Consider the following 17,550-nt stretch of genomic DNA (forward strand, 5'->3'; position numbering starts at 1 on the left):
AAAAAAAAACTTGATCATAGCAAATTTAATATTAGTCTAAATATCTATCAGAATTCAAACATACACCCTCCTTGACCCCGCAATTCTACTTCCAGGAATTAATCTTAACAAATATACTTTCAGATCTACAGAAAGGTGAATGTAAAAGCATTGTCTCTAATGCTGTGCCGAATAATGCAAAAGACTGTGAGAAAAAAACCTAATGTCCAACAATGGGGGAAGAAAATTATGGCATAGCCATATAATAGAATATTATAGAGCTTTACAAAGACAGCTGTCTGTGTTTTGGTATTTTTACATCCATACAAGCCATTCTGTGTGTGTTGAATTAAATAAAAAGTCTCCAAGTTATATTTTAAATTAAAAATGTCAAAGTGCCTAATAGTCTGGGCAGTAGTAAATCTATCTCCTTCCTCTCTATAACCTTTCTAACTACATTGTATGTGTTTTGTGCATTATAAGATGTTTAGCAACATCCTTAGTTTCTATCCACCAGATGTTAGCACTCCACCCACAGACCACCACCCTCTCCATTATCACCATCAAAAATGTCTCCAGACATTTCCAGGTGTTCCCTGGAGGGTAAAATCACCCCAGGTTGGGAACCACTGTTCTAGTGCTTGAATAAATGCACATACTATCCCTGGAAGGATAACCAGAAGCACCACTGGTGCCTGTGGGGTAGGGGACTGGATGGCTAGGAGCGAAGGCCAGGAGGGGACTGAATTTGCACAATATGTTTATTGGACCTTTTGATTTTTGTATCATGCACAGATTTGACCTATATAAAAGTCTGTTTTGATTTAAAACAAAAGCCCTCAGTCTAGCTAGCACTCATACCCTACATTTATTCCTTCCTTTTATCCTTCTCTTTCCTTACCCCACAGCTTTGCTCCTCCATTCACATTAGAAGAATCTTTTCCTGTCCTCCATTCCCACCACAGTGTGGACTTCCTCTCTCCCTATTTCCACTCTGCTTAAGCCCCACTCTTTCCTGGAGGTATGTCTGTCACCTTCAAGTTCTACTAAAGCTGCCTTGAATCTAAGCCACACAGGAGGGTTTGTTGCCCTGATGAAATACATTCCATGACCTTACCCTTCCTGTGCATCTACACATTCCTCGTCGATTGGAGATCTTATCACAGAGAAATGCTTAAAACATCATTGATTTTAGTGTCAAACTTTCTTCTCTCTTATTTTAAATTTTCATACATTTTTAATCTATGAGTGCCTAGAAAAGAGTGATGTCTGTTTGAATTTGATATGTGTGTTGGCATTTCAAACATAAATTTCCCCGTAAACAGCAGACTCCCTATTTATTCTATACAATAACAATATAAGAAAGACCTACTTATAATATCTCCTACCGGCCTAATTATAAGCTCTTGGAAGGGGAGAGCTTATCTTTCACCATTCTACTTTCTTCTTAGGGCTTAATGCAGAAGTTTGACATTAAAGACCCTCAGGAAGTACTTGTTGAGTGAATATCAGAATGAAGTAGTGAATGTACTTTTTTAAAATTTTTATTTTAATTTCTGGGGTACATGTGCAGGTTTGTTACATAGGTAAACATGTGCCGTGGTGGTTTGCTGCACCTATCAACCCATCACCTAGGTATTAAGCCCAGCATGCATTAGCTATTTTTCCTAATGCTTTCCCTCCCCATTTGACCCAGCAATCCCATTACTGGGTATATACCCAAAAGAATATAAATCATTCTGTTACAAAGATACATGCATGTGTATGTTCATTGCAGCACTATTCACAATAGCAAAGACATGGAATCAACCCAAATGTCCATCAGTGATAGACTGGCTAAAGAAAATGTGGTACATTTACACCATTGAATACTATGAAGCCATAAACAGGAACGAGATCATGTCCTTTGAAGGGACATGGATGGAGCTGGAAGCCATTATCCTCAGCAAACTAGGGCATTTGCAGGAACAGGATGTACTATTCTAATTCATTTCTGGGAGCATTAATTGCATTTTGGCAGAAGAACGTATGGTTTGTGATACAGTGTCAGTACCATGGTTGCACAGTCTGTTTGTTGCCTTACAGTTGTTCGCTTGTTTTTAGTATAGTCATTGAGTCTCCCTTGCTTATCCTTGACCCCATCTATGTCCTTCAGAGCACCAAGCATAGGGATTTGTCCACAGCAGGTTCTTGAGAAATGGTATGGAATGAATGGCCTTTGATGAGCAATATAAAGAACATGCAGAAAGCTTGGCAAAAGGATAAGCAGTAAAAGTAAACAACCAACTTGCCCCCAAATCTGCATAATGTTATATTAAATGTTCATCATGGGGGGAAGAATGACAGGTAGGTTTGGGGAGTTAGCCATCTCTCCATACTTTCCAGGAAGTTGGGTTTATGTCTTCTGAGGTAAGAACTAGAACAGAATATTTTTTCTTGATATTTGTGCTTTGCTAACTCCTGTCTTCCAACCAGGGAGAAGGTCTGCCTATTACAAAAAGACTGTGATCCTTTGGACTGTCAAGAACTTAATTAAAAATCATAACTGGTATTAATAACAGATGTGGTCACAGGCCAATTCCTGTGGGTTTTTTCACTTATACATGCTCTCGGGACTCTCCAAATGAAGGCTACCCCATAGTCACCACAGTGAGGGAGGGTGACATTCATGGAGGGCAAGGAATTAGGATCACTCTGGGGACCAAACAATCAGTAAAACCATGATTGTGATTTTACCTAGATTAAGTCAAACATCAAGGACTCTAAGTACTTTCCCAATGCTCACTTTCCACCAGTAAGTTAGCAGCACTTAACATGAGCACACTGGGCATTACCTCTGCAGGAACAAAAGCTCACATGGAGCATTTCACACTCTTAATAGAAGAGTTTGCCTTTGACATCTCAGTGACCAGTGTGAGTCAATTTGGAGACCACATTGAACTATTTCTATCTTGTACTCAGTTGAGGATGTAAGTGGTCCTCCAGTCAACAGAACCCATCTAGGTATGACAGAGAGACAACAGCTTTGGGGTGAGGCATTTTTCACTTGATGTCACTGTATTAGTCTGTTCTCACACTGCTATAAAGAACTACCTGAAACTGGGTAATTTATAAAGAACAGAGGTTTAGCTGGCTCATGGTTCCACAGGCTGTATAGGAAGTCTGTCTGGGGGGACCTCAGGAAACTTACAATCATGGTGGAAGGTGAAAGGGAAGCAGGCACAATTTTCACATGGCAAAGCAGGAGAGAGGGAGTGAAAAGGGAAGTGATACACACTTTTAAAACAACCAGATCTTGTGAGAATGTTCTCACTATCACAAGAACAGCAAGGGAAAAGTCTGCCACCATAATCCAATCACCTCCCACTGGGTCCCTCGCCCAGCATTACAATTCAACATGAGATTTGGGTGGGGACCCAAAGCCAAAACATATCAGTCACTAAAAAGTAATGAAATTATATTACCTGTATCTGAATAGAACTCAGTTGTTAATATGTGATAAATGACAAAAAAAAAAAAAAAAAAAAATCCTAAAGTGGACCCATCACCTCTGGGTATGACCTGTTTTTCCAGAGTAAAGCTGCAGTTAGATGGAAAAAATGCATGTTCAAGATAAAAGTTCTGCTACTTTGGAGGCTTTGCGTAAAAGAAGACACTGCACAAGAGTTCTTCCAGGCTGACCTTGTCTGGTGACCATAGTCAAGTTACTGAAGATGGCATCTATAGAGCAGATCCAGTGACACCTACCACACAGAGTTGTTGTGAATGCAGATTGATAGACATAAGGTACACAGCATTATGTGACTGTCGAGTGCCTAGTATACATTAGGCACTTAACAAATGCTTGACCCATGGGAAAGACCAATACCCAACTACATACCCAATTTCAGACCCACACGAGGACTTGATTTCCACCATAAGCCGTAATGAGGCTAAGACTATAGGAGGCCAAGGGGGGACATTCCTACAAAGCCAATCTACAGCTCGGAGAAGGTTCTGAATTAAATCCTTACCATGCAGGTCTAAATGACACAGGGAATGTTCCCTGTGGGACTTTAGATAACCGTCATTTGCCTGCTGCATAATTCTCAGTACTGAGGTTGCTTCCTTCCCTGATAATAACTGTCCACTAGTTAGTTCATGGCCAGCAGGCTAAAAAACAGAAAGTGGTTGGTGTCAGCCTCCTGAGTTGCCAAGTGGAGATATTTTTCTCAGGTCTCTGGGTGAGTTTCTAAGCCAACACCCTTGAAAGGGAAGCAGAGCCTTCGTGCCACAGGCATCCAGGACACAAGGCCTACACAGTATTTTTGAAAAGTCATTATCGCCCACTGACGATAAAGGGGCATTCACAGTGGGCAAAGCCACTCCACGGGAATGGGTGGAGCTGGTGCTACCAGGCAGGCCGTGGACCAAGTTTGCAGCCAGTTTTCTTTTTTCCAGCATCTCTGGAGTTGAGCAGGTGCCAACACAGCTAACAGCTTTAGGAGGACCCCATGGACACAGATAGAAAGCCCCCCATCTTTTCCGTGGAATCTAGCAGCAGCTACCAGGGGCGTCATCACACTGCATTAATTTTTTCCCTTGCCTGGTTTCCCACATTCTGTGACCACCTTAGCTTGTGCCAGGGAAAATATTGAAAGCCTAGGTAAACGAAGGGGAACCCAACATTCACCAGTCTGGCCTTAAAATAGCCCGTAGAACACCCCCATCCCAGAGAGTACACAGGCAGTGACTGCAGCTAGTGTGCTCAGAGCAGCCGCCCACCCCACCCCAACGGCTCATCCGATTCCCATGAAAGCCTATCTCAGAGAGAGGACAAAGAAGCAGCCAGGCTCCTTTGCTGCCTCATTCCCTTTGGGTTCAGGGATGTAGGTGAATATTAATGAATACCAAGTGACTTGATGCAAACCAGCACAAGCCGCTGGACTGGATGGGGTGAGAACCCTGGTAAAATATGTCTGGGGTGGTGTACAGGTTGAGTAGAGAAAATGGAGAGAGCCAAGAGGAAGAGTGTTCCCGCAGGAGCGTCAAGGCCTCGGGCGTTACGGGGCACACCCCAGGGCTGAGCTCCCAGGGAGAAGGGAAAATGTTTTCACACTGACTGCTGGGCAGCCTGGGACGTAGCTCTAGAACCTGCTGCTGTGGCCCAAGGCTGCATATCTTGGAAGGAGTGCACACAGCAGGGAGAGGGGCCCAATAGCAAGAGGTGCAGAAGGAAGAAAGGAGAACAGAGAGAAGATCATCTGGGGTCAAGGAAAAGGAAAAGTGTGTAGCATATAAGCTTTATTTTCCCCATAAAATCTTGCCTGATTGAGCACATAAACCTGCAGGATACCCAGTGAAATCTGAATTTCAGATTAACAACAAATACGCTTTTCAGGATAAGTATGCCCCAGGCAATGTTTGAGACATACTTAGACTGAAGAAAAAAAAAAAAATCAGTGTCTATCCAGAATTCAAGTGTAACTGGGTGTTGTGTATTTTATAGGCAACACTATCCCCACATCTTGCCCCCTGGGCTATAATGGAAACCCTCAAAGGCTGAGACTGTTTCTGCCATGTCCTTCCTGCATTCCATGTGCTACTTTGCTCTGTAATGTAGCACAGAAAGGCATCATAGCAAGGATAAGTGTGAACGCTCAGCAATCTGACTGTCCTGACTTCACCTGTTATTAGACCTGTGATCTTGAGCAAGTAACTTAATCACTGTTTGCTATATTTCCTCATCTGCTAAATGGGGATAAAGATAGTTGCCTGACTTAGAGAGTGGTTATAAGAAAACAATACATGGGGGCCAGGCGCAGTGGCTCATGCCTGTAATCCCAGCACTTTGGGAGGCCGAGGCGGGTGGATCATGAGGTCAGGAGTTCAAGACCAGCCTGGCCAAGATGGTGAAACCCTGTCTCTACTAAAAATACAAAAATTAGCCGGGCGCAGTGGCAGGCACTTGTAATCCCAGCTACTCGGGAGGCTGAGGCAGAAGAATTGCTTGAATCTGGGGGTTGGAAGTTGCAGTGAGCTGAGATTGTGCCACTGCACTCCAGCCTGAGTGACAAAGTAAGGCTCTGAGAAAGAAGGAAGGAAAGAAGGAAAGAAGCAAAGAAAGGAGGGAGGGAGGGAGGAAGGGAAGGAAGGAAGGAAGGAAGGAAGGAAGGAAGGAAGGAAGGAAGGAAGGGAAGTAGGAAGGAAGGGAACAACAATATATGGAAAGCATTTATCGTATCATAGGTTCATGGAAAGTACTCAATAAGTGCCAGCCATTAATCACTATTGTTGTTATTATTTGCCACTTGGTAAATAAGGGAGTCTGATAGAGAGAAACTAACTCATGGCTGTTGGAGACCTGTCTGAGATGACCCTGGACTTCCGCAACCAGCTTTGTGACCTTGAGAGAGAATTTTCCTTTGGGGTTCCAAGACACCTTCTAATTCTAAAATCCTATCATTTAAACAGATTGAATGAGTAAGAACCAAATGAAATAAAACTATCTCCATAGATGTGTACATGGGCTAAAAGGGTTAGAAAGCAGAAGTGTAACAGAGGATGTTTCACTAGACAAAATAATGATACTAAGCCCGTTCCCAAAGGCAAGATGTCTGGCTTTCGCAATGTTCTGATCTCAGGAAGGCTAGGTTCCAGAGACTTGGACAAAAGACAACTACATTAGAGCAGAGTATGTCTGTCTCAACTTGGATTTGCAGGAAGAAAATTTTAAAAACCCTAGTGCTATGGTCTAAATATCTGTGCTTCCCCCAAATTAATATGTTGAAATTCTAACCATTATATTAATTTGAGGTGGGGCCTTTGGGGCATCATTAGGTCATAGGGGTGAAACTCTCATGAATGGAATTAGTGTCCTTACGAAACACGCTCCAGAGACAGCCCTCATCCATTCCACCATATAAGAAGAGAGAGAGAAGGCTTCATCTGTGAACCAGAAAGTGGACCCTCACCAGATACCATATCTGCTAATGCCTTGATTTTGTACTTTCCAGGCTCCAAAACTGTGAGAAATACATTTACGTTATTTTTAAGCCACCCAGTGTGTGGTATTTTCTTATAGCAGCCAGGACAGACTAAAACAGCTAGTGTAATACCAGAATGGTCAAAAGGGAGAACCTTCTCAGCTGCCAGCTTACCCGGCTGCAGTAAATAAATTCAAGGCAGCCAGCACCAACACAGCAGAGAAGCCACCGTCCCCACCATCCACGATGCCTTTGTGGCCCAAAGTTACTCCACTCTGGGCTGGGCACAGTGGCTCACCCCTGTAATCCCAGCACTTTGGGAGGCCGAGGCGGGCGGATCATGAGGTCAGGAGTTCGAGACCAGCCTGGCCAATATGGTGAAACCCTATCTCTACTAAAAATAGGAAAATTAGCCAGGCGTGGTGGCGCGTGCTTGTAGTCCCAACTACTCGGGAGGCTAAGGCAGAAGAATCGCTTGAACCTGGGAGGCAGAGGTTGCAGTGAGCCAAGATCACGCCACTACACTTCAGCCTGGGCGACAGAACGAGACTCTGTCTCAAAAAAAAAAAAAGTTACTCCACTGTGATTTCCAGTGGTTTCAGATCATTTCAATTCTCTCTGGTGATCTTTATAGCTATTCCTCACTACCCCTGTGAAATTATCACTTAGCCATAAATAAAATATTTGTCCCTCTCAAGTTATTTTCAGGAAATAGTCTCAGCACCAAGAAACCAGGGATAGGCAGACATCTTCACAGCAATGATTTCCTCCCAGGTGACTCTTGTAGCAGGTGATAGAGGTGAACAGAGGAGAAGAGGGGCAGCCAGCAGTCTACTAGCAATGTGGACTCCTTTCACATTGGGCTCAGGAGCCTTTGGGGAATGATGCAATAAAGAGAAGACACAACCTCTTACCCTGGCATATTCATAATGTACATGGGAGGTAAAAGTGTCTTCAATATAACCATAACTTAAGAGGCTGAATGTAGCAATATACACGTGCAAATATAACTATAAGGTAGACGGAGTGAATCTGTGCTACAATAGCAAAGAATGAGTCACATAAGCCTAGCCAAGATACAGATTTTCAACAGGTACATGATTGGTTGGGGAAGAAGGTGAGAGTGGAAAGAATAATGTTCTATGCAAAGATAGGAAGGTTTCAAGAGCATGACAGAATGGGCATGAATGAGAACCTAGTTAAGGAACTAGGTAGGAGGCATGTGAGCTCTTCAGCATGTAGGCTGGGCTCCTGACTCATTAAATTAGCTCACAGATCAGGTTGCTCCTAAATAATTGTATTTTCTATAGTTGTTCCTGCTGTAATGTGATTTAAGGAGATTTGCCAAAGCACTCAATGGTCTACCAATTTAAAAATATGTCCTCCGCCAACCCAAAATTCCATCCACTGTATCTTCCTGATTATGTAATACTGAGGGCTTATACATTGACTGTCTATGGAAGGCAATACAGCAATAGCTCATGAAATTATAAATCACACCTTTTTAAGTAGCCATTTAACATTCAGAAATTTGTTCTGCAGGTATACTTGAGCGTGTACCAGGTTATTTATTTCAGCATTGTTTACGAGATCAAAATATTGAAGCAACCTAAATGCCTGTCATCACAAAGGACATCACTAGTTGGCTCAATGATGGTATTCATACATCCATAGAATAAATGCAAATTAATAGAAAATATGGAAGTTCTTGAGTTACTGACATGAGAATCTCTAAAATGTGTTGTTTCAAACAAAAAGGCAAAGCCTGTAGGGTATGTTGTCATGTTGTTGAAAATTCAAGGGGCCGTAAGGAGAGGGACCGTAATTCTCCAGTCATTGAGTTTGGGCTGCATTTGGTGACTTTCTCCCAAAGATTGCAGTATGGAAGTGAGGAGATGTAACCTCACACTGGAGAAACCTGACACACATTACCTTGGCCAGGTGATCAAGGTTAACATCATCAGCGATAAGTCATACTGAAGTACGTACCCTTGATATCACATGATGAGAAAGGCGCTTCATCTCTGAGGTCATTGTCTCAAAACCCTTGTCTAACCATGAGAAAAACATCAGTTGAACTCAGATTCAGGAACCTTCTGCAAAAAACCAGCTCCTCTCAAAAATGTCCAGGTCATCAAAAACAAGGAAAGTCTGAGAAACTGTCCCAGATCAGAGGCGTCTAAGGAGACATGGGAGCTCAATTCAAGATGGGATCCTGGAACTGAGAAGGGACACTGGGGTAGAAGTAGTGAAACCTGATAAACTGTGGGATTTAATTAATTCTAATATACCAATGTTGGTTCCCTAGCTGTGACAAATGTACCACAAAACTACAAGACGTTAACAAAAGGGAAAACTGAATGATGCAATAAATGGGGACTCTGTAATTATCTTTACAACTTTTCCTTAAATTTAAAACTAGTCTAAAATATGGCATTTATTGATAATTAATATTAATTATTAAGATTAAGAAAATGTGGCACATATACACCATGGAATACTATGCAGCCATAAAAAAGGATGAGTTCATGTCCTTTGCAGGGACATGGATGAAGCTGGAAACAATCATTCTGAGCAAATTATCACAAGGACAGAAAACCAAACACCGCATATTCTCACTCATAAGTGGGAACTGAACAATGAGAACACTTGGACACAGGGCGAGGAACATCACACACCAGGGCCTGTCATGGGGTGGGGGGCTGGGGGAGGGATAGCATTAGGAAAAATACCTAATGTAAATGACGAGTTTAATGGGTGCAGCAAACCAACACAGCACATGTATACTTATGTAACAAACCTGCAGGTTGTGCATTTGTACCCTAGAACTTAAAGTATAATAATAACAAAAAATAAATAAAAGCAGTAGAGATTTTATAATTGCCCACATATGCATAAAACATCTCTGGGAGGAAAAGCAATAAACTAATCATTGCAGTTGCCTCTAGAAAAGGACCTCAGTTGCTGGGGAGGTGGTTTTATTTTATATTTTGAATTATAATTCATGCAATCATACTACCTCTTTAAATATAAGACAATTTACATATTTTAAGAATAAAAAAGAATTTTTAATACATTTTAAATTTGTTTCTATAAGACACCTTAGTACTCTGAGTAACACATTAAACCAGTAGCTCCCCCAAAGAATTCATTAACTTGGATTCATTGCTTTTGTTAATAAGTTGGATGTCCTAAAATACAAGGCTTCAAGGATGAACAGTATTAGGGGTATGTAAGTCTTGAGGAAAAAGAGAACATTGGATAATGGTGTTCTTGGGATATTCTCCAAAAACGTCCCAAGCCTCCATGAGACATGAAAGTATGAAGTAACACAGAGATAATGGAAAGAGAGATAGAATGCTACGCAGACTAACTTTGCTGACATGAAAAATGTATCAGGATTAGCTCTCCTCTGCTTCCCAAGACTATATTCTATATCATCCCAGTTCTAAAATGAGCCTCCCTCTGCCTCTTGGCCCTTAACCAAGAGAAATAGACTGAACTGTTGAACTTCTAAAGGACACCGGGGACCCCGTGAGAGCTGCCTCTGGAGCCATTCTTTCCTGCACTTTGCCATCACCCTTCTGTTTCAGCCACCACTTGGCAAAAACCAGCTGAGAGGTGACTGTGAAATGAATTCAAATTTGACTCCAAGAGGGAAACAGGGCTCTCCAGGCAGAGCCATAAGCCCGAGAGAAAGGGCACAAGATTAACAGGTCACTGAGCCAGCCAGGGCGAGGAGCCAGGAGGACACCCACCGAGAGAGGCAGGGAAACGGTTAATAACTCAAGGTGACAAATTAAGCCAGCTACTCAGGGGCTCCAGTTTGGCTGATTGTGAAGTCAAAACAGAACAGTCGGAAACCGGGAAGGCGCTGTCACTTTTACTGTATTTTTCCACACGTATTTTTATTTTATTTTTTAATTTGGAAATGTTCGTGGGGAACTGGAAAATGCAGGCTGGAGAACTCCTGGGGTCTGGGAGGGGAGACACTGTGTCTTTGCTGGATCTCCATCCAATTTGGACCAGCCGCTCCCTACGAGCTCCAGCCGCCAGGGCCAGTGAGTCTCCTAGTGGTCGTCCTCCTTCTCTGTCCTCCGCCCCCCACCCTGTGGAGATATTCTCACCTCCTCTCATTTTCACTGCCCCTCTGTGCCAGCGTGCAACCTCCTGCCAAGTTACACCAACAGTGTTCTCCATCCACCAGCCACACCGGCCTCCTTGTTGCTGAACCCAGCAGCTGCTTAACAGGCAGCAGATGGAGAAAGGGCTGGAACTCTCAGGCAGGAGGGAAACCTTGGGTGGAGAGGCAGAGGAGAAATAAAATGCTCTGCACCTATCCCAATCAGTATGTGGCAAGGACCCGGCCTTCTCAATGCCCCACATTTGAACAACTAGCCCATGGAAATTCCCTAAAAGGAAAGGGTAGGCCCAGGATGTTTAAAATGATCGTGGACCCCGTTTTGGGAAAACTGAAGGAGATTAGGACGAACTGTGACAAATGTATTCTGAGGTTTACCTGCCCCTTGGATCTAAGAACTTTGAACTTCTTAGTGGAACCTTCTAGACAAAAGTTTTTACTGTGCATGTACTTTCTAAATTACAGGATGCATGCTTATCACAACTTTACATTTAAATGATACTTTCTACATCAGACGATATACCCTCTGCATAGATTAATCTTGTAGATTATTTTAACTCCTGGTAGTAGAATTGACAACTTGACTTTAATGTTAAAGACAAATATGGTCCCCACCACCATTGCGTGTGCGTGCACGCGCGCGCGCGCACACACACACACACACATTCACGGTTCATTCTACAGAGGTATCTCCATGTGGCATTGCAATTCCAAATTTGAGTTTAATGTCATCCATTCTAAAGAAGACAAAATGGTTTTACTAAGTGAATTTTAAGCAAGAGAAAAATGGATAGAAAGCAGCATACACAAGTGCAGAGATGTGCAGGTCAAACACACACACCCTTTCTCTTCCAGTGAGCACTGCACTTGCTTCTGAGCACCCAAAGGACACTTTGAGAACCCCAAAACAGCTGCTGTTGAAATGGCTCCACTAGGGAAATGCTTCCCTATCATTAGGCCAAAGCTGTAATGCTCAGGTCCTGGGTTTCTTAACGATGGTTTGGGGCTAACGCCTGGTGGGTCATCCCCTGAAGACCTTATCCACCCAGTTGCAGTCTCTGACCCTATCTCATGGAATAGTTCAGAAACACAATTCGCCCATTGTTCTCTGTCTTGGAGATTGAAGGAGGGGAGAATACAAACCCCCACCTCGAAAAGATTAGTGCAATTATTAGCCAACAGTAATGGCTATAAGCCAATCTGTTCTCAAATCCTCCTGAGCACCAAGTCACCTTAGAGTCTCTTAAAGCCCCAAACACAAGACTGTGTGTTTTCTTGAATTTTGCCATGGTGTTCTCGAAGGCTGCTGGGCTGGTGGTTAATGCCGCCCTTACCCACAAGGCTAATAAGCAGAGAAAGAAACAGTGAATAATGCATGTGTCTGAGCCCTGGGTCCCCATGCCCCCATAAGTCTGTAAAAAGCAGATGTCCGGTCCAGACAACATTAGCAGCTGCTTCACCTAGCGTTGTTTGGGCAAAATGCTTGTTAGAACACAACCATAGATTGTGACTTGTAGTTAGCATTAATTATAGAATTCTTGAGCAACGATGTGCTTTTTCCTTATAGGAATAAATTTTTTGACCCCTGTGCTACCATTAGCACTGCTGGTCATTCAAGGTCTCCCATCAGGAAGTATGAGAAAAGAAGTTAAATTGTGTTCCAAGATTTGGTACACCTGACTTATACTGCACACATATTTCAAACTGTAGTCTCAGAGAAATGAGGGCTTATCTTAAGCTACTCAATGTATATTGATTAAATATAGATGATGATGGGAAATACAAAGAAGGAAACTTCAAGGATACAAAAGTTTTTTTTATATATTTACAAAATACCAAAGCAACCGCTTAACTGACTGAATTTAAGTCGCTGATCAATTAAATGAGACATTAAGATAAGAACTTGTCAACTGAGTCAAAAAACTGACTACTCCACTTAAGAAAGCACACGCCTGTGTAAATAAATATAGAGGTGTACATTAACATAAATCAATACCTACAGTTCACGGAACTATTCAATCATTCCTTCAATCTTCAAACCATTACTGATTCCCTACTATGTTCCTGGCACAGTTAAAACCAGAGGCTTGATTTATTTTAGAGTAGCCATATTAAAAATCTCTTTTATTTCTAGAGAAATTCATACTGCTTAGGAAACACAAGCAAAGGAAACAAAAGCCTCAAAGCTGAGCAAATAAAGAGGTAATTTTCTATGCAATGGCCAATTGGGGGAGCTTTCAAGCATCTATTGTTCATTAGTGGGAAGACCTATATTAAACTTTGTACGTGTCTATGAAATACTTTTATGGGGTATTAAATATAACCCCGTTCCTACGAATTAATAGCATGTCTTTGCAGCGTTCAGCCTCGTTTCTCACACAGCAGGCTATCAGAAAAGTCTCTGTTGAAAAGTCTAGAGCCTGAGTCGAAGTCACCAAGTTACAATGACTCAATATTCTCCATTATTTATTCTCATACACACACCTTAACAGAACAAGCGATATACCCGCTGCGTTTGTATACAGCTCCCATGATGTACATTCTAATACATACACTTAAACACACATGCACACACAAATCTGTTTGTCATCTGGGAAGGCTAAGATTTTAGTTAGACCTCAGAAAGATTTCTGTGTAATAATTGGAAGATAACCGAAACCCCTGATGACTCATTTTCTCTACTCACAAAATGGAGGTTAATAAAAATAATAATAATAAATGGGTCCATTTGGAAAGTACCTAAAATCCTGAGGCTAAATGTATTGTGTAGATATAGGAGAATCTAGTGTTATAAAAGGTATACATCAGACCACTCTCTGGCATTATTCACTGGTCATAAGAGAGATGGGAATATATAGCTACTAGAAGAATTTTCTCCTCGGAATGCCTAGAACTAAGCAACTGATACAATTACTGTCCGTAAGCAATATGGCATTTTAAAGGTTTTGTCAAGCAAATATTTGAAGTATATCTATCACATTCGGGTGGGCATTCCTGTGCAAATACAAGCACAGGCACAAGCCCATTTAAACTCTGTACTCCTCTCTGCAAAATGGTTAGAACTCCATTCAGGTCTATTACTTGATCATAGCCAGTAATGATTATTGTAATCCTGGAGAAGGAGAACCAATAGCAGAATAAAGAATATTGAGGCTCTGATGAAACACAGAGCCCCAAAACCCCTGGGTCCCCCTTTCATCTTTAGTTACTTGTCAGCCCAGAGGCCCGGCCTGTGGGAACCCAGCTCAGCAGCACCTTCATGTGGATGAACTTTCTAGATAAGCGCTCTGGGTACCAATATGCCGTAGGAAATCCGATCCACAGCTTGCTGCTCACTCACTTAACTTTCTTGTGTTGGAAACCAGGCAGCGGCCCTTCACACTTTCCAACAGCTCCCTTGTTTGCTTATGGGGAATCATGCAGATTGAGAGCAAAGGAGAAATGTATAGGAGGCAAGGGCAGGGGATAGAGGCCTGGCCAGGAGCAAGAAGATTCGTGGTAAGAAAGCCTGCCCTTTGGGAGAAGAGTCATTCATACCTGTCTCCATCAATCCATTGCTGATTATCCTCCCTAACTCCCTTCCCCCAATTCCTACACATCAATACAATTCCTTTGTAGAGGTTGGCCAGCTTCTCCCCCAGCAGGTGGCCGGAACAGACTCTGCTGGGAGATTGCAACTCACCCCTAGTGCCTACATCGAGGCAAAAAGAGAAGAAATAAGGATAACAGTGAATCATCTGTCAAGGTTAGCAAAAACAAGATTCAACTGACAGCTTTTTAGCCCAGGCAGCTACTCACCTGGATCTGGCATGAGGCTTGACCAAGTCAGGTAAAACTCCAAAATCCAAATGAGTAAGTCCAAGAGTCTCTACCCTGCCATTTTTTCCTCTGCCCCTTGGCCATCGGGTGTGGTTTAGCTGACCAAGAATATGGTTCTTTTAAATTCAGCAGGGTTGTGGAACTCCCGGGCCTTAGTCTAATCCTGCCTACTATTCTTCAGTCTCGAAGCTGCTTTTGAAGCCGGAAAGTACTGGCAGTGGAGTGCAGAAAGCTTGCTCCAAACATTGAATGAGCCCACAGAATACCTCAATCCGATCTTTTATAGTGCTTTGTTTATTACCTGTGTGCCCTTATTTCATAAGGGAACTGAGAAAGAGAGAGAGAGAGAGCAGGAATGATGAAGATGACTATTAGTAGCAATCCAAAGACACCTTTTCTTAAGCCTCATTCATAGAAGCAAATGTGGCCAAACAACCTAGCAATTGTTCTCTCAAATGTCACCTTTCTGTATGGGCCACTGTGCCGATAAAACTCGGCTCTCTCGTTTTCTGCTCCCCCTGCAGCCCCTCCCTGAAAAATTACGATGTTATCCTCCAAATATCTCCGGAGAAATTGAACCGACAAGGAAAGCTTTTCTTCTTCTCCCTCCCCGTGCACCCTCCTCCCGTTTTTTTCTTTCTTCTTCATGCAGCTTGAACAATTTGGCTCTGTTCTGGGTGCATTCCTGTGGCCCATTCTCTTTCGGTCCCCTGTACAGGCCTGAGGATGGTGGGCCAGAACACAGGCCCACATTCAGACCCAGGATAGCGCTTGAGGGGAGGGCCGGGGTGGAGGAAAGTGAACCAAATGTACCTAGGATTGTTGCGCCACCAACTTAATACCTGGGCAGAAAGACAAAGGCTCTTTAGAAAGAGCCTGAGCTTCGGGGTAACCCATCCCCCCACCCTCCCAGAGTTCAAAAGATAACAGGAGCTGAAAATAAGGCACTCACATAATTAAACTTTTCCAAGTCATTTCAGGGGACATTACACATGATGACAGAGAACTCGCTGCTAACCCTTTTTGATGAACAATCTGTTAAGACAAGAAGGGAGCCTTTTTCTCCCTGTGTGTGTGTCCTTGTGTCTGCAGGCCCATGTACCTGCACAGGTGCATCCGTGTCTGGACGAAGTGATCAAGCCCCACACCTTTTTACATAAGCAGAGGTGTAACCATTGCTTGGAAATCCTCTGATTTCAGGGCAGCCTACAAAATGAGGAGGCCCTCTCAACATGAACTCTTTTATTCTCTCAAAGGGTATGTGGGTATTTGAAAATTTTTATTCATGGATTTATTTTTGCTTGGGATCCAGAATTTGCACTTGCCCAGGTTAGAGGGTAGAAGTCTGGGGAATCAGTTCTGACAGTGAAGGAAAAGGAATTCCTGGGTCCATACAAATCATAAAGTGTTTAGAGGGCCTTTCTTCCAAAGGAGGCAGGTGCCACACCTGTTAATATAGTCAGCCTTCAAAAGGCAACTTCAAGACAGCACCTCATCATCCTTAGTGTCAAGCTCCTTAGCCAAACTTTTTATTAAAAGGAAGAATTTTTAGTCAGAAAATTGGAAAACCCTGACACAAAGAGCTACCCCTACAAGACAATTGGGAAATAAGAAGGGAAAATGGGGCCGGGCGCGGTGGCTCACACAGCACTCCAGGAGACCAAGGCAAATGGATCACCTGAGGTCAGCAGTTTGAGACCAGCCTGGCCAACATGGTGAAACCCCATCTCTACTAAAACACAAAAATTAGCCAGGTATGGTGGCGGGCGCCTGCAATCCCAGCTATTTGGGAGGCTGAGGCATGAGAATCTCTTGAACCCAAGAGGCAGAGGTTGTAGCGAGCTGAGATGGCACCATTGCACTCCAGCCTGGGCGACAAAAGTGAAACTCCATCTCAAAAAAAAAAAAAAAAAAAAAAAAGAATGGAACAAGTGTGCACCTTAACACCAAACAGGACTTCTGCTCTCTTGTAAATAAAACACAAAGATACACTTACACCACTGCTCTAAATCACTGCTTATTTGATTTTCAAGAAGACTATTTGCTCCATGAGACAGGGACTATGTCACCGAATCCCCGACATCTAGCACATAGAAGTGCTCAATATCTCTCTCCGAATGTTGAAAAATTCCAGATTGACGAGGAAGAGGAAAACAAATACAGAGTGGTATGCTGGAGCTGTTCCACACCCACTCACAGGAGCCAATTATTAAATTTATGAGAGTTTTCTGAGCTGAGGTTGTTAAACACGGCCACTATTAAAAGTTAAATTCTATAAACTTAAAACTAAATAAATTGTATTAAAAACAAAGGTAATGAGCTCATCACTTCCTTGTTATTTTACTATTACCTATACTCTGGAGGTTGTTTACATCTGCTGTGTTTATATGGTGGAAATACTGTGTCCTAATGATTACCATGCATCTCTATCCTGCTCTTATTTCAATTATGTCACATTTTTAGCTTAAAATAGGCCTTGGTGGGAACACTGACACCATGGAAATCTAAAAATGCCATAAATCATGGTTTTATAGTTTTGTAATTGTCTAGACTTGAGACAGGGATGAAGAAAATATTAATGATGCAGATTAAACATAAAAGTAAATCATGTCAAGGGTTTTTACATTGTGAGTAGCAAAATAACAA

At 42.6% G+C, this 17,550-nt stretch overlaps 1 long non-coding RNA gene across 1 annotated transcript in view; it reads right to left on the bottom strand.

Moving 5' to 3' along the window:
* LOC108537453 (uncharacterized) overlaps positions 1–17,550 on the bottom strand; it is a 69,110-nt gene that overhangs the window by 627 nt on the left and 50,933 nt on the right. The gene's annotated exons all lie outside the window — the stretch shown is intronic.

This window comes from Rhinopithecus bieti, unplaced genomic scaffold, assembly GCF_001698545.2.
Source record: "Rhinopithecus bieti isolate Rb0 unplaced genomic scaffold, ASM169854v2 scaffold_13400, whole genome shotgun sequence".
Lineage (NCBI taxonomy): Eukaryota > Metazoa > Chordata > Mammalia > Primates > Cercopithecidae > Rhinopithecus > Rhinopithecus bieti.